This window comes from Molothrus aeneus, chromosome Z, assembly GCF_037042795.1.
Source record: "Molothrus aeneus isolate 106 chromosome Z, BPBGC_Maene_1.0, whole genome shotgun sequence".
Taxonomy (NCBI): domain Eukaryota; kingdom Metazoa; phylum Chordata; class Aves; order Passeriformes; family Icteridae; genus Molothrus; species Molothrus aeneus.
This window is the reverse complement of record NC_089680.1, coordinates 5,130,208-5,154,843: the sequence shown is the minus strand read 5'-3', so window position 1 is coordinate 5,154,843 and position 24,636 is coordinate 5,130,208.

Here is a 24,636-nt window from a genome sequence, read left to right as displayed (position 1 = left end):
TCTGACTGGTTTCCCCCCAGAAATTAGCAGGAACAGCAGAATGCAAGATATTCTATGTCTTAATGACAGAAGCATTCCAGCTTTTTTTTCTTTTCTCTCTTTTTTTTAGATGTTTTTGTTTGTTTTTGTTTTTTCTTTTATTTTATGAAGAAAAGCAAATGAAAAAATTTGTAAAGTTTCTCACCAGTTCCAATATAGACATAAACAACCCATTCCATTCTTGTCTCACTGTTCCTGTCTTAAATCTGTGCAGTTGCAGATTTTTAAAAGAACAGTCAAGTGTAGCAGCACAGCCAAGGGAGTGATAAAGGAGAAAAAGAGAAAGAGATGTAATAAGACTGGGTTTGAAAATGAAGAGGAAAAAGGAAATGCTTAGTCTAGCAGGTTAAAAGAAGGCTCAGTGAGGACAACTCCACCCAATTTGGTGCAAATAATATAGCTGAGTGGATTGCCACCTCATATGTACAAACTTCCAATCTGTGTATCTCTTTGGAGCCACAATGCTTAGCACTGCAAATCACCCACTGAAAGAACCATCAAATCTTTGGAACTTATTGATACAGTTACCTTTGGGCTGCTGAGCTGAATGCAATGTCCATTTTTTGTCTGTAAACTTTGTCTGCAATTGCAAGAAAAAGAGAAGAAAGGACAGTATTAATCTGTGCAGTGTATTCTGTGGGTACTCTTCCTCTTTGGATCCAGCTAAGCTAAGAAATCCATTTAACCTTTTAGTGTCAAGTTTGATGGACCCAAGGTGACACTGTATTTTTTCATTGTGCAGTACAGTTTATGATTGCAATAAACCTGAAAGAAAAATTGATGTTGACAAAGATTATATATATGTTTTTCTTCTCCTCCTGCTGAGATGGAAAAGTGACAAGTGTCACTTTTAAAAAGCACTAGCCTCACGTACAATCTAAGGACAAGGTTTGTCATCAATCATGTCTTTTCATAAGTCTTCACTGATGAGTTTGACTTTGGACCTGCAATCTTTGAACCCTCTCTCAGCTTTTGTCCCAGAATCATAGATTCATTCATTCATTCATGGATTCATGGATTTTTAAGGCCAAAAAGGACAATTACAATCATCTTGTGTGAACACAGGCCACGGAGTTCAAGCTTTCATTCTTCCTCCCCCTACTTCTTTCACAAATGTTTTCACATTTTTCTTCTCTTGCACTCAGTTGCTTATTAAGCTCATTGTGATGCTTAAACCTTGCTCTCAACTGCCTCTGCCTCCCCTTCTCTTTGTTTAGGATAAATTCCTTCCATGAATCTCACTAACTCTTGCATAAAGCTTGAAACCATCAACCTACAACATCTCCTTGCAGAGAATGTTACATCATCCTCTTAAAAAATAGATGCCATCTACTACTGTCATCAGTAGACTATCTTGAACTAAATAGTCATCAGCAGATCTCTTGGAAAATTTGCATTTAATAGTGTTTCTAATAGAAAAAACTAGAAAACTTTGTCTTAGTAAATATGCTTCAATTAAAGATATCATTTAAACTTATACCCAAATCTGATTCTTCTCCAAGTCTCAACATCCCACTTCCCCTTTTTTCTCCTTCCATTTCTCAAGTCTGTCTGAGTTTGTCTCTCCCCTGTTCTACCTGTCTCATAAAAGTTTTAATGCAAAGAACTTCTCAGTTCACAGGTAAAATAAATTGTCAATGTATTTCTAGTAACAGTAATAGCCTTTTATTCCCTCCACCCCTCATACAAAAAATTAATGGGATACACCAATCTGCCATTGTGCCCTTGACGTGTAATTTGTTACAAATAATAATACAAATGATTACAGGGAAAACTACTACTGCTAGGAGTGCATCAGTTTGCCAGCATGGAGATAAATAAGACAGCTCTCTCTGTGGGTGACTCTGTCATCACGTTTTGTACTGGCGCTACCCAGCAGGCTTAACAACATGAGTCCTGTTATGGCTGGTCTCAAAGTTTCTTCAGAGAGAAGCTGGGGGGCTAAAGCCCCTTTTCTAGAGAAAAACAACTAAAAGGAGTTAAAAATAAGTGGCTCTCCTATAGGTCTGTGTGTTGAATGTATTTAATTGCCCACAAGTCGCATATCTTCCCTTCTTCACATTATTGCAAAACCTGCTGCACTTCTTTGGTACAGCAGTTACTCAGGTTTTATCTTCTACAGAGACAAGCTGTAATTTCTTTTATAGGGAAAGGGAAAAAAAAAGACTCATAACAGTGAAGGCAATTACAGGAGCAACAGTCAATGCCAGGAATAGGAGAAAGAGTTGTTGTGTTATTCAGGCACAAACCTGGGAATAAGGAGTCCTGGAATGTACAGCAGTTCTGCCCCATACCTGTGTGGGCAATTCAGTTAGGCTTGGCAGTAAATTAGAGATTTATACAGAAAATATTTTTTTCTAATCCATCTTCCAAACTTGAAACTGCTTTCATCTTCTTACAGGTAGTAATATCAGTTGTTGATATATCCAGACTGTTCATATTGTGTCACCACTTAGACTTATTTAAATACAACTGTGTAAATAAAGATCAAGAACTAATCAGCTACCAGAACATTCTTTCAAATTTCAGGTTCTGTGTATGGTTTATTTAGTTTGTGGTTGAATACAAGACACGTTTTCTATGAAAATATGTAGGAATTTTCTTCATCTCTTTGAAGAGCTGCCATTAGAAATATGAAGGCTTCAGCAGAAGTTTGGGCAAACCATAGAGTAACTGGAATGTGGAGTACCAGGCAGTTGAATGTTACATTTTACACTTCTCCTGCTGATTTTGATATTTTTTTGCTTAAAGATTCTCTTTTTTTGTGCTTCACAGCATCCTGGAAAGCATAACTCTGATTATCCTATACTCTCTTATGAGTGGATGAGATATGCTGTTCATAATGAATGAAGCTTAAAGTGACACAATTTTTCAGCAACTGCATATCATTTGGTGCAATACAGAAACATAATCTGTTAGAGGATTTACACGGAATTGAGCAGAATCAGTGTCAGTTACCTGGAAGGGTCAGATTTCAGTAGGCAAAGGTAAACAACATGAAACTGTGCATTTCAGATTTAGTACAAAAAAGCTCAGTCAAAAATTGATTAAAGAAATGTTTCATTTTAAATAAATATTTTTTTTAATATTACATTCCATGGATTTTTTTTCAGTCTGATTCATTGCAAAAATATTGAGATATCTTTTATTTCCTCAGAAAAAGGAATTTCCTCATCTTATTATCTAAGTTTTTATTACTAAAATACCTCAAAGCATCCATTATGATTGCATTTATATAAGTGTGGATAGTAGTCTGTTTTTACCACCAGAAGTTTACAATTGAAATAGGCTGTATTGGCAGGGTATGTTAACTGCCCCAAAAGTTCCAAGCCCAAACTTTTTTCCCTATGGAAAGAATGTAATTGTTATCAAGGACAGGTGCTTTCAAGGACAGTGCATCCTCCACTGCTCAAGCAGGTCTCCTATTTCCCACTCACATTCCCAGACACACATCCAATTATACAGGGAGAACATTATATTCCAGGTCCAGAAAATAGTTCAGCAAAAGCAGGAATGTATGGCTTTTAGTGAGGTTTACAGGAGCAATGTAAACACATTGCTGTGCAATATTCCCATTAGAAAAACGAGGCAAATTTCTTGTGGGGAGTTAAAGGATTAGTAAAGTAAGGACATCAAATTAATGACATTCATTATCAGAGATAAATAGAGGATTTTTTTATTATTATTATTATTTAAATAGAATTGCTGTAAAAATGGATATGCATTTTGGCATACCAAATGGTTGTGTTAGCATCTGTCCTTAATGTTTCAAAAAAGAAGTTGTACAGTCAGAACTTCAAACTCTTAGCAAATATTAACAGAAAGAGAATGGATTTTCTGAGGAATCGCTTGGCATTCCCAGTTTGGGTTGTATATAATAAGGAGCCATGGATGCTTAACCCTGCAGAAACATGGTTTTGAACTTAGTTATGCCATTTTTGTGCCCGCCTTTAGAACCTTATGTCAGAAAAAGTCTTGACTTTTATATGCAACTGTTGTTTATACTTTTACTTCTAGTTTGATTTGCAGCATAAATAAGTTCTAAAATAAAGCTAGCATGTACTGACAAGCTTTATGACACTGTTTTAAATATTGCTGTGGAAAATAAGACTTTAACACCAAAAAACCAAAAAAGCCTCAAACCAACCACCACCCAAATGTTAAATAAACAGACAATAGCTGTCAGTATTAAAAAGCTGTATCTCTAAATTGAATTCAACATATAAAATTATCAGGTTTCTATTCAATCTTTAGGGATACCCTCTAATCATTTATTCATTTCTACTTCCAGACCTGTTTCCTCTCAACTGACAGGGAATGGCTGTACAAGGCTTAAAAAATCAGTCCTTTCCAAATGGACTTAAAAACTGACAGCTTTGAATTGCAGGCTACAGACTGTTGTGAAATTTAGTTTTGATGACTGGATGGTGGGCTGTACCTTTTTAGGACCTCTGAGCTATTGAAAAATATTAGAATAACGCAATCAGACTATTAAGTTACAAATGCTGTAAAGTATCCAAGACACACCTTAGTGCTGCCATGTAAAGGCGGGCTGTTCAAGCTGCCATCAGGAATGTTTCAGGAAACAGTGTTGTGGCTGAGAGAAGAAGCATGTACAGTGTCCTTTCTCTAAGGAGCAGCTGCTGCAAATACTGAGGTGGAACAAAAAAAAAATTGCTTCATAACCTGACATTAGATATAGTGTAAATTTAACTATATGATTAATCTCCCTTATTTCTTACTTCCTTATTTTTTTTTATCCTCTGATATTCATTCCTTGAAGTAAACAGCCCTTCTTTTCTTTTTTTTCCTGTTTTCCCCATATTTTTTCATTTGTGTCATCCTTCAAAGCGAAGTAACCCCCTCCAGTTTAGTTTAGAAATAAATCAATATCTTTCAAAAGTGGAAGGCATGTGCACTCAATGAAAATAGCAAAAAGGCTTCACTGCGGACAAGTCGAATGTTAAAACTTAATAAAAATGGGATGAAAAGATTAGTGTGAAAAACAAGCTGCTGAAGTTTCTAAAATAAAAGAAGTAATAATAAAAAGTTTTTCATATCCATCAAAAGCAAGAAACTTGCCAGAGAGTTTATGGGATTTACAAATGACCAAGATGTAAAAGAATCATACAAGGAAGATAATGTCATAGCAGAAAAGAAAAATGAATTCTTCATATCCATGTTCCTCGTGAAGATGGGAAATTTGGTTGTTTCTCTGTGTTTGAATGTCAGTCTCAAAATGAAGTGTCAGCAGAGGAGATTTTAGACATATCGATAAAAAGTAACAAATCATCAGGACCAGATGGTATTTACCTAAGAGTCTGAAAGGAATTCAAATACATAATTACTGAGTTAACTTTGATTTAAATCCTACTGCTTCAGGATAAGAAGTAAGGGAATAAGGGGAAGAGGGAGGATGGAAGGGAGGGGAGGGGAAGGGAGGGAAGGGGAGGGTGGGGAGGGAGATTCATTGCTTGTAAATATGTCTTTTTCAATAACTGGAATAATATTCTATCACAATTTCATCTATTTACAGTGTGTAAGTTAATATTGCATTATGATTACATGTAGAAATACTACTAGAAAATCTTTGTTGGGGTTTATGTGGGGAAAAAAATTACATAATTTGGAACACTACCTTAAACATTTCAATAATATGGATTCTCTTCTTTTTAAGTATTCTGAAACTTCATCACATTTTTGAGTTTAAAATTTTAGATATTCATATTTTTTCCCATTTACTCCACAACATGGCAGCTATCACAATCAGACTCCTTGTTCTGCTCATTAGGAGGAGAAATCATAACAACATTAGCAACAAAAGATCTCCAAAACTGTGTTTAAATCTTGTTTTTATAAGGAAATGCAAAATTCATTGCTGACGACATGGCAATTTTCCAATCAAACATTTCTTTTGGTTGCAGAGACAGAAAGCATGTGAAGACAAAAAGGCATTTTGGCATTAACAGCTTTAACAAAGCTCATTACACAGTGACTGCTGTCGCTGTGAAATATTGTTCTTTGAAGGGTAATACTAATTCAAGTGGCATAGCACTGCATATGAGTAAGGGGTCCAATGACCTTGAATGTTGAAAAGAACTACAGATCTTCAAAGTCCCACGTACAAACAAAACAAAAATGTAGCATGTAATGGAGACCTGAATAATGTAAAAGGTTTTGTCTCTGAAGAAGAGAAATGAAGGGGAGAGAGAAATAGGGGAAGGAAGAGATGGAGAAAAAAACAGAAAGAAGTGGAGGAGTGAAGTATGAGCTTTAGGCATCATAATCAGAAGATGTGAACTGTCACTTCTTGCCTAGTTCTCACAAACAGAAATATACAGACTCAATGAGTAGATGAAGAATGTCAGTAGTGGTGTGAGAAAGCTGTTAGAGTAATTACACCAAATCTAAGAGCAGACAAAGATTTTATTGCTGTTTGGTTAGTTGGTTGGTTTGGTTTGGTTTGGGTTTTTTTTGTTGGTTTTTTTGTTTATTTTTTTGTTTGTTTGTTTTTAATATGAAAAGAGATTAGTGGGTTTGGATGCTTGTTTTTCAATGGAAAGGTGACAAAAAGGTGTTATGATAGAGGTGAGGAATGTTGGTCATACTTGTTGATAAGAATTTCTGGTCAAAATTTGAAACAAGAAAGAAAAATTCTATTCAATTTAGAGGACTAGCTGAAGAGATGTTTAAGGACTTAAAAAAAAAAAACGGACAGAAAATGTAATGAAAGACAGAGAAAAGGCCCACAGGTAAGAGAAGAACTGAGATGGCATATTATGCCATTGCATTTCCTTGTTTTTTTCTATCTTTTTTATACTAATACAATTCAACATGCCTCCTGCATAAAGACAATGACATTTTTAAAGTTTATTTTAATTATTACAATCCACCTTTTTTTTTAAGCCTCCTCTCAAACTTAATTTCTTTTTGATCAAACTTCTTATCAACTAACAGAAAAACCCAACAATTCAAAATATACAAAATAGTGATAGGCCTGCTCACTCAAGATATTATTTTTATATTATTTTAATGTTCAAAGTGAATTTAACATCTACTTTGAGTCTTTTGGAAGTCTTCTTAAATTGTCAGGTAAACAAAGTTTATATCAAAACTGTTTCATATTGATAATTAAATAAAAATCTGTAAATGCTGAAGTGGAGGTCCAACTGGAACAGAAATTATTGCTGTATTCATTCTATGACTCTACATACCACTTAATACTAAGGATGAAAGCCACTATATATGTGGCTATATATATAGCTTCATCTATATATGTTAGTATAATTTAGAACTAAATAGGTTGCTGCCCTGTGAGGTAGCAAACAATGTCTCCATATTAAAGTCTTAATTCAGCAGAATGGATGAGTCAGTGGTGAATGGAGCTGCATCCAGCTGGTGTCCAGTCACCAGTGGTGTTCCTCAGGGATTAATATTGGCCTTAGCCTTCTTTAATACTTATATAAATTATCTGGATGAGGGGATTGAGAGCCCTTTAGTCAGTTTGAGACAAGGCCAAGCTGGGTGTGAGTGCTGATCTGCTGGAGGGCAGGGGGGCTCTGCAGAGGGATCTGCACGGGCTGGATCCATGGGCCGGGGCCAGTTGTGTGAGGTTCAGCCAGGCCAAGTGCTGGGTCCTGTCCCTGGGTCACAACAGCCCCCTGCAGCTCCAGGCTGGGACAGTGGCTGGAAAGCTGCTGAGTGGGCAAGGCCCTGGAGGTGCTGGTTTCCAGTGGCTGAACAGGAGCTGGGTGTGCCCAGGGGGCCAAGGAGGCCGAAGGCCCCGGGCCTGTGTCAGCCATGGAGGGGCCGGCAGGAGCAGGGCAGGGCCCGTCCCCCTGGGCTGGGGGCACGGCTGAGGCCACACCTGGAGTGTGTGCTCAGCTTTGTTTGCTCACAGCAAGAAGGACACTGAGGGGGCTGGAGTGTGTCCAGAGAAGGAAACAGAGCTGGGGAAGGGTCTGGAGCACAGGCTGAGGCAGCTGGGAGGGCTCTGCCTGGAGAAAAGGAGGCTTGGGGGGACCTTCTCACTCTGCAACTCCCTGAAAGGAGAATGGAGCCAGGTGTGAGTCAGACTCTGCTCCCATATCACAAGTGACAGAATGGGAGGAAACAGCCTCAAGGTATGCCAGGGAAGGTTTATTTGGACATTAGAAAAAAACCCCCGAAAATTTTGTGAGACATTAGAACAAGCTGCCCAGGGGAATGAGGGAGTCACCATTCCTGGAAGGGTTTAAGACTTGTAGTTGTGATACTTGGGAATATGGTTCAGGGGAGGGGTTGGCAATGTTGAGTTAACAGTTGGACTAGATCATCTTAAATTACAGTGTAAATATCTTTGATATTGTGACTCCTGTTGTTAACCATGCTGACAGCAAGATTTTTAGAAAAAAATTTTCCTCAGTACTTCTTCCTCTTGGAGCTGACCAGATTTGGCATTTTTTAAATATAGATGAGAGAGAGGAATTTTAAAATTTGTGGTTCTGTGGGACACCTGAATTTTAGTTGCTTGTACAAAAATAAACAAACAAACAAAAATGACAATAGAAGAGTTAAAGGAATCTTCCTTCACCTTTCCAGGAGATAAAAATATTGAACCATTCTTTTAAGAGATGAGCTGTATTGCTCAAATGCTGTCAAAGGAACAAACAAATTGAAGCTGTTCTTGTCACTGAGTTTTTGGGTTGAAGGAAAAGCAACTCCAAGGAAATTGCTGTCCGTGGCCTGAACTCTTTTTGCAAGTATATGACAACTAACTCATACTTTAGAATCAAATGTAGCATTTCACTCAAAAAAAAAAAAAAAAAAAAAAAAGGAAGAAAGAAAAGGAAAAGAGAAAGAACCTTCAAACTTAGTTTTGGATAGCCTATTTTATTTGTTACTTTATCTTTTGCTTACTTTTCATAAAGATACTCCTAGTTGTTTATCTTCTATGATTTTCTATGATGTCCTTTGATTTAAATTTAGATGAAGTTTGAAGAGTATTGGGAAGCCTACTTTTGTTGGAGAGCATTTCTGGTATATGATTCCAGTATATATAACACCTCATTAAAAGCAGAGACTTCCTTGGATGTATTTATTTATTTAAACTATAAATTGGGTTTTATTTTCCTTAAAATTAAGCTTATTTTGTTTCATTTAATTCCATTTAATTTATTAATAAAATAGCTGAAGGTAATTTTTCCCATAGGAACATGAAGATGAATCTATTAACAAGAACCAAGGTACTTCAAAATTAGTTAAATGTCCCCTGCTGTCCTTAGCAAACTTTCATTTGCGTAATTTATATTCTTTTTGTAGTACTTTCTTTAGATTTTTGGTTGTTCATTAGTTTGCTTGCTTTTTGGAAAAAAAATCCCTAACAAAGCAAAACAAAAAAATGAAAAAAGGAAAAGTTAATAAATGATGAATTTAAATAAAAGACACAATAGAATTCAAAGAGCAGAATTGAAGAAATAATCATCTTAGAATCCATAACAACAACAAGGTTATGTTTCACAGCACAAAAATATCTTATTTACATTGAGAAAACTGTTTTTCCACTTTGTATTTCACAGAGAGTATTTAAGTTTGGGATTTTTTTTTTTTTCTGAAATCTGGTCAAAGTTTAAGTTTTCTAAGACACAGTCCCATTATTCTAAAACTTTGCATGAAGGACAAGAGCCAAAAGCAGTGCAAGGATCCAGCACACATAAAACTGAGTTTCTGCAGACAAGTAGGAGACACCTATGGATTACAGTATATCAGGGACTTGGGCTCCAGACAAAGTGAAACCTTATGATCAGGAAAACTGGACCTTGATCTCAGTGAAGGACTCGAGTTCTAACTCTGTTCCAATCCTGTTATGAGTATTAAATTTCTGTACAAAAGTGGTCTTAAAAGGAAACTGCAAATGCTGGCAAGCAGTGCTTTCTCTTGATTCAGCCCATATCTGCTTGTGTTGGGTTGTAATTTTCTGCTGGGATCTGACATTGTCAGAGGACAGGCTTCCCAGCTCAAAATGTTTACTTGTGGTACTGTACAGTACCATACAGGCTTCCCTGCTCAAAATGTTTACTTGTGGTACATTAAACTGGTCCTGTTTAATGCAGTAGTAGCTAAGATCTCCTGGCTATGGGGAAGTATCCAGACTGAAAGTTAGTGATTTTTTTTAATGTTCTGATGTTAGTGACAACATCCATATATTTATGTGAAATCCTGATAAAACAGAGACAGATAGAAGATACAATGTGCCTATATATTTTCTATTTAAGGAGTATACATACACATAATTCTAAATGGGATCATAACTCAGATTTACTGGTACTAATCCAAGAAGTTTAATACTATTCTATACAGATAAGAAAAAAGTGTAAGAACAACCTCAACGTTCTTGCGAATCCTCCATGGTAACTGTTTAATTCTGTACTCATCTATTTAGATCTTACACCAGTGTACTTCCATTGGCTATATGAAAGGTCCTTTTTTATACTGGTGGAGCTGAGGGTAGATGTCACTATCCATTTCACAGAATCTCTGTTCAGTATCCTTTATAGTCTTCCACAGATCCTGCTCCCCACCCCATGCCCCCAGGGTGCACCACACTTCAGAGTACACTCATGTCAGGTCAGCTTCTATCATCTAGTTAAAACCAGGCTTGGCAATTTGTTATTTCTGATAACCTGGAGATGTCATCCAATACCTGGAATTTAAGCTAAACTTATTTGGACAATCAGCTTCTGTTAAAATTGATTGTTTGATTAAGCATGACAGAAAACATTAGGCCAAAAAATCCCCTGAACAATTTAAGACCTTAAGGTGACTTGGCAAAGTTCATAAGGGGTCTAAATGTAGTTATATTTTAAAAAAATAAATCTGAGAAATTTATCTTAGTGTATTTTGAAAACAGTCATTATAGTATTGTTATGTTATTGTTATTCATCACATATTATTGTAAGAAGATGACCCTTTGGTGAGATGAATAAACTCAGAAATATAGTTGTATGCTGGTTGAACTTTAAACTTAAATTCTGTTGCATTCTTTTATTCATCTCTCTGAAGATGGAAACATGTTTATATTTCTTTTTTCTCCCCCCCCACCCCAGAGTAAAATAATCAAAGAAAAAACAGAGATTAATTTATTAATGATATTCTAATAGCAATTTTTAAAGATGTTTTCAATGTGTGATGAGTGGAATGGTATTGCACACATCTAATTAATATATATGGTTTGCTAGTTAATCCTTTACAAGGAATATTCTGGAAGTACAGAATTCTGGAAGTACAGTAATTCATTGTTACCACTAGAATTCTAAACAAAAGCATAGCATTAAACAGATGGTGAGATTTATTTGTCCTGTTTACTCCTCATCCTAGTAAACACAGCTATGAAAATGATCGGCTGGCTCTTTTTTTGTCATGAATTTGATACTGATGGCTGCTATTATGATAGCTGTAATGATAATAATAACAATCATAATAATAATTTTTTTTCCTGCTACTTCCACTGAAAGACCTCAGTTAAATTAGGATTCTGCATATCCCGTGAAGGGAAATAATTTTCATTCTTTTTTTTACAATTATGTAATGCAAGGCAAAAGAAAGTTACACTGATTTATATTTTCATTCTTCCTTTTTACTTTTAATTTTGTTCTTTGTTGCAGGGATGAATTTTATTCAAAATAAAAGTTTAAATTATCATGCAAAATGAGGCATTTCAGTCATATGGTAGTTTCTCATTAGGGTGGTCAAGTGTGTATGTACAAAATAAAGGTTATTTCACAGTCTTTACTGCCTTCATTTGAGTTTCCATCTTTCAGTTGACAAGACATATCAATCTCACTTTTCTTATTCTCATACTTTTTGACTTTTTTCTCTGTGTTACAGTAGCTTGTTTGTATTACCCTTGAGCTTATTTTGAATTTAACATGGGGAGAACTTTTACTCTTTTTGTAGAAACATAAAATGGCTTGGATGGGAAGGGACCTTAAAGATTATATAGCTCCAACCCCTCTGCTGTGAACAGGGGCACCTTCCACTAAACCAGGTTACTGAGAGCCCCATCAAGTTGGTCTTTACTTTCTTGATGTCCATAAGTCTCCTGCCCTGTATTAAAAAATAATTCTTAGGAGCAGAAGAGGAAGTATGCATTCTTAAACGAAGAATAAAGAAGGAATTGAAAAAGTGATATGATATTAACTTCTGCCATTAAAAAAAATAAAAACCACCCAAAAACGTAACCAAAAAAACCAAAACCAAACCAAAAAAGCCCCACCCTAAATTATCCTCAACTACACACACAGAGAGCATTAATATAGCAGAAATGTAAGATGGCTGTAGAGATTAATATTGGTTAGAGTTTATCTCAGTCCTGACATGAGCGCCAAATTAAGAAAAAATACCTCAAGAAAGGGGATGTATTTCAGTGACAGACCTCTCTTTTCTAGCTGGTGTTCCCATCTGCCCTTGGTGTCAGCACTCTAAAAGATTTCTGATGCTTGTGAACAAAACACTGTGTGGACAGTCAGTCCAGAGTACACAGATATCTGTCTCAGCATGGACAGGTTTCTTCTGGATCCAAGGGCCTCACTTCCAGACATCACTGAGAATCACCATGCCTTCTGATACCCATCACTCTTGTCCTAAAGGTGCTTGTAACAGGTAGGTTCTGATAATGAGGGGATGATAAATCTCCTCTGAGAAAAATACCATTGCAACCAGTGAGATTCACTGGGTTAGTTATAATGCTGACTATTGCATGATGTGGCCTTATTTTTGGCTGAGTCGGAAGAAAGACTGAGAGACTTGAATACAGCAGGAAAGCTCCCCCTAAGTCTTCATGTGTTAAGGAGAGGTGCAAAACTAGAAGTTAAGTAGTTCCTGAAAGACATTCACCTGAGCAATATTCTGATGACATCCTTTTACCTCATCTCCATCAGAGTTTTTCAGCACAATCTGCTCCTCTGTGAATGCAGAACTGAAGTGGTTGAACCTGTTCAAATCCCTTAGTATGCCAAGCTGTTATGTTCCAACCCAGTTCCAAATATCTCCTTCCTGGACACCCTTTCCACCCTTTCCAGATGCATGACAAATCACCCTGGGGATACAAATTAGTTTAAATCTGCATCTGTCCACTAGAAAGCAGAAATTTGATACCTTGGCTGCATCACACTTGTCCTATTAGATCTGTTCCTCTCATCTGTTTTTTCTGTATTGACAGAGGTCCAGAGAATGGAGCCTAAGGAGATGAGGGGAGAAAACAACATCCAAAAGTTAAAAAATACAAATAAAAATAGGAGAAGTAGTCTCAAAAGCTAAAAGAGCAGCAAAGCCAGCTTATATTCAACAGCTCTTCAGCTGGCAAATCTCAAAGAGCTACTAGTTAGCATTCTATTTCCAGGGTTTTGCAAGCACCCTATCCCGTTATGAGGGGAATATAATCTTCTTTTTTGCTACATCATTTGTTTTTAATAAATCACATGCAGAGCTTTTATAACATAAGCTTCCAAGATAAAACTTGTGTACACACATTTCACATAAATAAATAAAATAATAAACACACATGCGCACACACACAAGCAGAAGCCAAATAATTACTGAGTTGCCAGGGTCGCAAATGCTGGATTGTAAATTATAAATTGGTTTGAGAATTTTGCCTTGTTTGACTCAGTTATGATAAATATGCTTCAAAATGTAAACTGTGTGATGCTGATATACTGTGGGTGTATTCACAAGGTGTCTGGGTTCCTCTGATATATTATTATGGCTAAAAAGAAAGGTCAGCATTTTATCTGCTTCTGGAGGAAAGGCCAACTCTTTTAGGTCTGTACAATACCATGAGTTTTCTATGGCAAACCACTATCTTTCATTAAGTTAAAAGTGGGAGCACTAATTTTATACTTGGTTACAATAAGGACGATCATTATTTTCTAAATAACAACATTTAAAATCTCCAGATATGCACAGTAAAACACATGAAATTATTTAAAATTAAGATCTTTGCTACAAAAATAATGTAGTTTTTTGGCTTGTCTGATAGTTTTGTTTGTATGTGTACTTTTAGTGCATGCTTCTTCAGCTTCTTTAAACAAAAACAAGGAAAAACTTTTAGGAACAAGGGGGCAAAGTTTTATCTTAAGAAAGCCACACAGCTTTATGAATTTAGGAACATAAGTTCAGATTTAAGAAATAAAATAGACTTTTTTGAGATGTACCAGATTCATAGCACAAAGTATATAAAGTATATATGGCATGCTATTTTGGACTCATATTTTCAGAAATTACGCAGACCATCTTTGTCCCTGTGTATTACAGGATGATGGACAAGAATTTTCTCTCAACAAGTTTCTGGATGACATAAAATTGGAGAAAACTACTGTGACTGACAGGGATCTCCACAGGTTGCAGAAAAGATCCTTGAAAAGCCTCATGAAGTTCTAAAAAGGTAAATATGAAATTTTGTATCTTGAATGTAATAATGCCAGGCAGCAGTACATACTGGGAACCACCCAGCAAGAAAAAAGCTTTGTTTTGTGCTTTCTAAATATAACTGCTTTTTTTGGTTCTTTTTTCTCTATGTAATTCCACAGTCTAAAGGGTAAGAAAATGAATGGAACTGGGTTTTTTTGTGGCTGTTCCATCAGTAATTTTTCCATGGGTAACTGCTTCAAAAAACAAGAAGAAATTGTTGCAAATGAATGCCAAAATGGGCATTATCTCTTTATTCTTTCACATAGTCTTTTATTTGCTCACATTACAGTTTTTGAGCCCAGGCCACTGATTCTAATGGCCCTCAAGAAAATATTTTTCTGTGTCCCCTGTGCAGTAACTCAAAATTTAAAATACAACAGATGAAATCAAAAATACTCTGTGTATTTGCAAGCAGATGGAAAATGGGGAAGGGAAGTGAAAGGTAAAAAGGAAGGTGAAGGAGAAAAAGAGTAATAAAGGAAGAGAGGAGGAAAGGAAAGAAGGAGGGGAGGAAAAGGGAATATAAACCTGAGCATAATTGATAGTCTAAAAGAATTATCTTTCAGCTGTGGTATTTCATGAGGAAGGATTTAAAATCTTAAGCGGCATAAATTCTTTGTCTCTCTAAGGTGTGGTAGGCATTTTCTATATATTACAGATGCATTAGACAAGTAGATAAGATTGTAAAAGGCATGGAACAATCATTGGACACAAAACTGCTTCAGGCACACCAATCTACAGGTGCTAGCGTACTACAATTACAACAACTAGGCTGAATTACAGCTACCCAGCAGAGATGTAATAAAGGTATGAATTATTGACTTGGCATCATCCTGAGACAGCTTTGGTCACAGCCTTGCTATGTTTTGGAGATGATAGAATGAAATTTGTGTGATGTAAAATTATAATCAAAGAGAGTTCAGGATGAAAGATGACCGCCAAGGTTATGAACCTTGGTGGGAGGCTGCAAACTCTGATAAAAAAGGCACTGCAAGGAAGAAAGTATTGATCATTTGGTTTCACGGAGCCAACTGAAAACACCACGGTCCATTCAGAATATAACTTCAGGATTTATTCACTTGTTCAAGCAGCGCATGTAGCTCAGGGAGTTAATTGTATCAGAGTGGGAAAGGATGAGAACACGTATCCCAAACTGTGCTTTGAACCCCAGGGTCACGCAGTCTGCCACTGGAGAGAAAAGAAAGTGGGAGGAAAGTGTCTGTGATGTCTGGTCCAAGGCGCAGTGAACGCTGGGATAAGAATAAAGATTTTAAAAATTACTTACAAGGCAGCAATAATGCTCTGGTTCCATAACTTAAAGCTTTTGTTTAGGTTAGGTTAATTTTGTTTTTAATATATCCTTATGTGGCTGCTTTTTTAAATGTGAAATAATTAATATCTCACAACATTCAAAAAGGGGAAGTTGAGAAACACCAAAATCAAACCGTGCTGCACATCAGGACAGGAACAGGTAGATAAGAGAAGACAGAGAATTGGGATTGCTGAGCCAGGAGAAAGATGCCCAGAGAACCTGTGGATGCCCCATCACCCCTGGAGTTCATCAAGGCCAGGCTGGATGCAACATCTGTTATATACAACAGGTGATGTAAGAAAAGGAGAATCCCCATGACTGCAAAATTTTGTGACGGACCGGTACAGGGTGGTTGGATTTGTGTGTCCTGAGAAGAGGAATCTGAGGATGAAGCTGCCCAAAGCATCTGTCTGCTGCCAGCAATAATAGTAATGGACTGAAAGACACAGGCTGGGAGCCAAGTCCATACAACACTACCCAAAATTTCTTTCCCCTTCCTCTCTCTCAGCTCCAGTTTGTATTTTTCATCAGATACCTATAGGCTAAGCTTACCTTGAATTTTAAGAATTGTGAAAAACAGAAATATTGAAAAAAAGGCAAAAGTAATTGGAGAATTTATCATTAAAAATATAAAATTCATATATTTGAATATCTTTGAAATATCTGAACAACAAATTTTTATAGGTAATTAGAATTATCCTTCCGCTTTACTCTGAAACAAATATTCAGACATTTAACTGAGCACTATTTATTTCAGCCCATTTTTGGATAGATAATTTCTTCTTTTTTTGTTAGTATATGTTTTTATTAAACATTTCTAAAAAATGTCAAACTCCTACTAAAAAGCAAACTGTACTTCATTGCAATAACCAAATATTAGAAAATATTCACCTTAATCAGTAAACTATCACAGTATGTCATATGTGCTTTCACTCACTGGTTTAATGATCAAATGAAAGACCTAATATAAAGTAAGAGCCAAGATTGAAAATGTTAATTGCAAGCTGATGACTGGGAGCATTCTATGAGGCAATGAATCAATTAATTAAAAGGAAAAAAAAGAAAAAAAAAAGAAAGGTTTATAGCAAAAGACTCAAATGAATTTTGATTTCTCAGTGTTCTCAAATAACTGTATTAGCTGACTAAAAACATCCTGTGTAGAATTTGGAACATAAAAGAAGAGAGGAAAAATAAAGGGGCTGGGAGGTTAAGATGACAGACTTAAGCCTGGTCTATATTTTCATAATTTGTTTTATAACTAAAAAGCTACTATGAGGAAAACAAAAGAGAATATAGAGAGTGAGGGGAGGGAAAGTAAATAAAAAAACTTAGGGATTATTTAATATTTCAGAGCAATCAAGAAAATAGAAAACTTAGCAAACAATAGCAATCATAAAAAAATTAAAAATCGATATTTTTGAACTATATTTACTTTTAATAAAGTATATATTTCCTGTAAAAATATTTTATTTTTGATATTTAATTTACTATATAGTTGTTTTGTCTTAGTTCACCTATAGGTCCATCAGGACCTTTAGCAACTCATAATTATTTCACTGAGTTTGAGTCTTTCCCTTGTTATTGTTCTAAAAATATCTTTTCTTTCTTTTCTTTTCTTTTCTTTTCTTTTCTTTTCTTTTCTTTTCTTTTCTTTTCTTTTCTTTTCTTTTCTTTTCTTTTCTTTTCTTTTCTTTTCTTTTCTTTTCTTTTCTTTTCTCTTTTTCTCTTCTTTTCTTTTTCTTCTTTCCTTTCCTCTCTTCCTTTTCCTTTCCTTTTCCTTTCCCTTTCTATTCCTTTTCCCATTTCCTTCTATTTTTCTTTTTTTCTTTTTCTTTTTCTTTTTCTTTTTCTTTTTCTTTTTCTTTTTCTTTTTCTTTTTCTTTTTCTTTTTCTTTTTTCTTTTATTTTTTCTTTGTTTTTTTTCTTTTTTTTCTTTTTTTTCCTTCCTCCCACCAATGATTAGAAGAATTAAGATTAATGACAGTAATCCATTATCTCACTGATGAATGAAGTCTGAGATGATATCATGCAGTATTTTCTTCCTAGTCATGTTTAGTTCATAGCCAAGCTTTTCCAGATGCTTAAGGAATTTGGGTCAAAATTTTCTTTGTGGCCCTATTTCATAAACATGTTTAAATTAAAATGATTAAACTGAAATTCAAAGATTTACACTGTGCCATAGAAGAGTTTCATATGTTTACATAATTTCAAATACACATGAAAAATTCAATAACTCATATTAATGCATTTTCCCAGCATGATCAATTAAATTGTATTTTGCAGACATTGGAGTACAGTTTTATAGCATCAATAACAAATGTAATAAAACTGCATTTCCTTATTAGGTCTTTTTTAAAGAAAGAAACAACAACTGAGAATCGTTTTCCTCAAAGTTGCTTTCTTTTAAAAAATGGTTTAATTGTTCTTATATTGCATAATAAAAGAACAGACGGTATTGACAAAATTAATTCTAGAAAAAATGGTTGCTGTTTGTTTTTTATCTTTCAATAAAGCACAATGCTTGACTGGAATTTGAAAAATGGCCTAATAAAAAGAAAACACTTACTTACAAAAACGTGAGAATTGGTAAAATAGTTGTTTTACTTTTTGTCATTAAATAATGGATTTAAAGAACTGGAAAGTACTGTAAATATTTTTATTTGGAATAACTGCAATTATTTTAATGAATTAGAGAAAATGTTCTGGAGCAGGATTTTTTTTTTTTTGGTGTATACTTGATACATATTGCTTTTCACCAGACATTTCTCGTCTTTCCTCTCCACTTTCTCTTGAAAAGCTGTACAAAGGCTTTTATCTTCAAAACTTTTTTCTTCCCTGCTGATATACAGGCTGGGAGAGAAGGGAAACTTACTTACTCAGGAAGGGGGTAAATTAGCCTGTAGAACTTCTTTTATGAGGTCTGAGAGATTTTCACTGACCTTTGACTGTCTGAGAAAGACGATGTTTGTGTGGATCAGAGACATCAATAATTCTGTGATTCTTTTGTCCTAGGTCTTTGAAATCCCACTCAGTCTGGTCCCAGAACTTGTCTGGGTCAGTACATCACCTAACAAGGAGAGTGTGGAAGCAGATTGACATAACAGGCTGCCTGTCTCTACTGTCATGCGTGGAGTTTGGGGAAATGCCTGGCAGGCAGAACCTCTCACTTTTGGAATACACTAATTTACTAATCTCAAACAGGCACAAGGACCATAGGGAGGTATTAATATTCCTTATGTGTTTCTGGAATTCCTAGCTTGGGTTTGTTTTCAAAGGTTTTTTTGAGAAGAATTGAGGGTGAACATTCCATGTGAACTCGTGTTCTTGCAGGTGTCCTTGTTGATCTTTTTGAGATTGGACACTTTCTGCTGCTTGTGTACCTATCCTTAGCATCAAATCTAGTAGATTTTTATTAATACACTAGAGAATACACCATAAAAGAAAGCAGATGGTGTGGTTTATTACCTCACTTTGCCATGTATTACATTTCTAATACCACTGTGTTAAATTATAAGATTTAGGACAAAAAAACAGGAAAATTTGTTAAAGTTGAGATATTGTTATCCCCATAACATCTGATGTCAGAAAAACATGGTTTTAATGGGATATTTGATTGTCTCTGCAGTGCAAGCATTAAAGAGAAGCAATTTATGGGTCCTTGATCTTCGATATCAGAATATTTTTAATGTGGGCATCTGTAACCCCTTTGGAAAAAGAAAATGAATTTTAGGTTCTCTGTTCTCTACATAATTTTTCATTGGACATTATGACCTCCGCAAAGCCTGAAGAGAGTTTACATGTGGAGGCTTCCTTAATTATAGTTCATAGAATGCTGAGGTTTCCACACTGAAGTCTGAAAACCGCTTTTTTAAGAATATTGCCTTAGTATTCAGATGTTACCTACAGCTGGGAAATATTGCAAACATGTAGAAAAAGCAATTTGAAAAACCTTGGCATTCTCAAAAAAAACCCACACCAAAGAATTCAGTAAGATCCTATTATGCTCAGGCTGAGCTGTTGCAAGAGCATTTGTGAGAACCACCTCTTCAGGGGTCAAAAGGTATAGGTCTCAGAATAAGGGGTAAGAGTTTATAGTTCTTTAAGGGATATTCATTCATGTTTCAATGTTCAATAGTGTCTCAGGGAGAGGCAAGCTCAGTTTAAATCACCGAAACTCCTGTTCCATATTTACATATCCATTTAAAATAAAGTTAAATACCTTAAATGAATAGCAGTATTTATACATAAGTGATATTTTTTTACCTTGAACCATAATCCTGTCTTAGCTTCCTAGTAGTGATTTATTTTGTTCCCTGCTGTTTTTATCATAAACAATATTCAACATGACAAAAACGTTAAAAAATTATTTTACTTCATCCTATCTGTTTGGCAGGAAAAGAATCAGCCAGAGTAATCTTTGTAGATTGCTTTTTTGTTTGTATTTTGAAGACAGTAGAACTTTGTATTAATTTAGAGGAAAGAAGACAGAGGGAAAAAGAGGGAGGGAGGGAAGCAAGGAAGGGAAGAAGGAAGGGAGGAAGTGGTGGAAGGAAGGGAGAAAGAAAAAAAGAAAAAGAAAGAAGGAAGGAAGGAAGGAAGGAAGGAAGGAAGGAAGGAAGGAAGGAAGGAAGGAAGGAAGGAAGGAAGGAAGGAAGGAAGGAAGGAAGGAAGGAAGGAAGGAAGGAAGGAAGGAAGGAAGGAAGGAAGGAAGGAAGGAAGGAAGGAAGGAAGGAAGGAAGGAAGGAAGGAAGGAAGGAAGGAAAGAAAGAAAGAAAGAAAGAAAGAAAGAAAGAAAGAAAGAAAGAAAGAAAGAAAGAAAGAAAGAAAGAAAGAAAGAAAGAAAGAAAGAAAGAAAGAAAGAAAGAAAGAAAAGAAAGAAAGAAAGAGAAAGGAAACAGAGTCATTATACAGAATTCATTGATAAGAAAGCTTCAGTTCAATAAATGGATCTCTTTTCAATAAGTCAACCTTCATACCATATTTATGCAGTAGGTCTGGAAAATCCCATCCTTTATGGAAGCAATTACTACATAATATGTAAGAGTATTATTTATTATTTTCACAAAACTGTGTGTTGCTGTGACGTCTTATTTTCAAGTCTTTTAAACCACTTTATCCTGGTCTATAACTTTATGCATCCTAGAAAAAGGAGTATCCATCCATTGTGCTCTTTAAATTTGTCCATTGATAAACTCTTTTTTCCCAGCTTTCCAAATATAGAGGATTTGAGAGAAGTGTTATGATCTGTGATCTGTGCTTAGATAATTATAGTGATAATTATCTAGATATGCACAGAACATTTTGTCAGGCTAGAAGAAAGTCTTATCAGACCCTGTCTTCAAAGACATTTTCTATATGATCCTATGTGGTTTCCTATCTCTCCAACATATTGCACCAATTATTATAATCATTTTCACATGTCAAAATTATCAGCTTTTCTTTTTCCCGTAGCAGCATAGAGTAGATTTATAAAACTTAATTTAACAACTTGGGGTTCCTTATTACCAACATGCTCTCCTGCAAAGTGTATTTAGACACTTATGAGAAGGTACACAGATGACTGATTAAAAGATGATATAAACACATATCAGTTTAATAGAACTGGAGCAGCTCATTTTTTTAAATTCTGAAAAAAAACAGCTATTTCATCCATGGAAGTGTAGCAATGGTATTTGTTAAAAACCCTAACTTTTGTCCTTTTCTTATTTAATATATAGGTTTTCAAGCCTTCCTCTATAAATAATATTTTGTGTATTTAAATACTGTGTAGTTGTGGAAATGTTATATGGTTGTTCTCCTATTGTTGTTGTTCCTATAGTTATCTAGTTTTGAAATATGAATAAGTCCCTAGAAATGGAAAAGTATCAATATTGAAAACAGCTAAATACAATTTTTGTGCACATAATTATGAGGTGAAACTTGTGGATATTTAAATTTGCAGTAATTGTTCTATTTTTTGGCATTTTTTCATAATCTCTCACTTATTAAATTGTTGGTTTAATACATATTAAACATTCAAAGTGGCATTTAGACACTAAAATGAACTAACTGTTCAGAGTTTTTTCTGTGAGGAGTTTCATACCAATAACTTCCATTCCTTTCCAATTTAGAGGGTTAAAAACCCCATCTACTTATATTTCATCGGTAGACTTCAGGATATTCTATAGATGCTGACGTTGATACCACTCTGTAAGGTATCAATAGAGCTGCAAGGCATCAGAGTCTAGGAAAGAATGATAATTTTAAATGCTATGTGGGCTGGTGGGAGTGTGTCTGAAGGAGAACATTTGTGGAGAACAGACACATTTCTTTCTTTTTCCAGCAAGGAAGTACACACTTCTGTGAAGATTGTTGTTTTAATGTAGCTCAGCTTTGTTTCATTTTGGTTTGGATGTGGTTTAACTTGCTTTGGTTTGGTTAACATATGGTTGGATCAAACTGGACAGGGAGGATTAGCAAATCAGATTTTCTCAATCTCTGGGGGAAGTAGGATGGTATTCATCTGACTGAATTCTGCATCTGAGCTGGTAACTCTAGGACACACTTTTGTGTCAATATTCAAATATATGACAATATATCTAAACCACAAATGATTATTTGTTCCTTATGCAAGAGCTATCATAGCTGTGAACATCTATGCACTATGGATGTGTAAAATTAGACATTGTTCTCACTATCTCTCCACTTTCCAGATGAGAGTGAGAAGATGATCAGCTTCTTAGGACATGCATTATCAGGAGGCTGATATGAGAAGGACACAAAGTGCTCCTCTCATAACAGTTGGATAGAGTTTCACATAGCACTAAGGCAGTTTTGTGCAGGATGGGCAACACTTGGAGTTCTCCTGAATCCAGGTACCCTCTGCAAAGGGATTTGGTAATGAAACTATACACACAGCAGAATCTCGTGTGATTAGGATAGACAAAGAGTAATTAGATCAAACATATGTTATTGAGGCAACCAGTTTGATAGATATTGTGGCAATCATGTGCCCCACAGGCTCTATCTCATCTATGTTTTTTATAAAAAAACAGAAATTAGTTGGTCAAGTATTTGTCCACCTCTTTTTTCTTCTGTAAAACAGTGTATTGCAAATCTATATTATACTGAATTAATCACTTACATTTTTATTATCCATAAGAACTAAATGATGAAAGGTGCAAAGCCACAAGCCTCTGTAAACCTCTGGCAAAGGTTCCAGAAGCCAAAGCTTATTCATAGGAGCACTAAGAAGATTTTTTTTTTTCCCCAGGAAAAACAAAACAAAACAAAGCATACCAAAACAAATAAATCAAATCAAAACAGTACGTCTGGGTAGAAAGAAGCTGCCTTAAACACTGTTTTGAATGTGCTCACATCCTGTGGGTAAAAACCTAAGTCCAGGAAATAACTTGTTTCACACAGGAAATTTTGTTACCTATTTCTTTGTACCTTTCCCAATTAAAAAGTTTTAAAGTATATTTGAGAAAACAAACAAAAAAAAAACCCAAAAAACAAACAACCCAAAAAAAACCCTCCTAAACATTTCTCTTTTCTTTTCTTTTCTTTTCTTTTCTTTTCTTTTCTTTTCTTTTCTTTTCTTTTCTTTTCTTTTCTTTCTTTTCTTTCCTTTTCTTTCCTTTTCTTTTCTTTTTTCTTTCCTTTCCTTTCCTTTCCTTTCCTTTCCTTTCCTTTCCTTTCCTTTCCTTTCCTTTCCTTTCCTTTCCTTTCCTTTCCTTTCCTTTCCTTTCCTTTCCTTTCCTTTCCTTTCCTTTCCTTTCCTTTCCTTTCCTTTCCTTTCCTTTCCTTTCCTTTCCTTTCCTTTCCTTTCCTTTCCTTTCCTTTCCTTTCCTGTTGCCTTCCCCTTCCTCTCTCTCTCTTCCTTCCTTCCTTCCTTCCTTCCTTCCTTCCTTCCTTCCTTCCTTCCTTCCTTCCTTCCTTCCTTCCGCCACTTCCTTCCTTCCGCCACTTCCTTCCTTCCGCCACTTCCTTCCGCCACTTCCTTCCGCCACTTCCTTCCGCCACTTCCTTCCTTCCGCCACATCCTTCTGCCACTTCCTTCCTTCCTTCCTTCCTTCCTTCCTTCCTTCCTTCCTTCCTTCCTTCCTTCCTTCCTTCCTTCCTTCCTTCCTTCCTTCCTTCCTTCCTTCCTTCCTTCCTTCCTTCCTTCCTTCCTTCCTTCCTTCCGCCACTTCCTTCCTTCCTTCCGCCACTTCCTTCCTTCCGCCACTTCCTTCCTTCCGCCACTTCCTTCCTTCCGCCACTTCCTTCCTTCCGCCACTTCCTTCCTTCCGCCACTTCCTTCCTTCCTTCCTTCCGCCACTTCCTTCCTTCTGCCACTTCCTTCCTTCCGCCACTTCCTTCCTTCCGCCACTTCCTTCCTTCCTTCCGCCACTTCCGCCACTTCCTTCCTTCCGCCACTTCCTTCCTTCCGCCACTTCCTTCCTTCCTTCCTTCCTTCCTTCCTTCCTTCCTTCCTTCCTTCCTTCCTTCCTTCCTTCCTTCCTTCCTTCCTTCCTTCCTTCCTTCCTTCCTTCCTTCCTTCCTTCCTTCCTTCCTTCCTTCCTTCCTTCCTTCCTTCCGCCACTTCCTTCCGCCACTTCCTTCCGCCACTTCCTTCCGCCACTTCCTTCCGCCACTTCCTTCCGCCACTTCCTTCCGCCACTTCCTTCCTTCCTTCCTTCCGCCACTTCCTTCCTTCCGCCACTTCCTTCCTTCCGCCACTTCCTTCCTTCCGCCACTTCCTTCCTTCCGCCACTTCCTTCCTTCCTTCCGCCACTTCCTTCCTTCCTTCCTTCCTTCCGCCACTTCCTTCCTTCCTTCCTTCCTTCCTTCCTTCCTTCCTTCCTTCCTTCCTT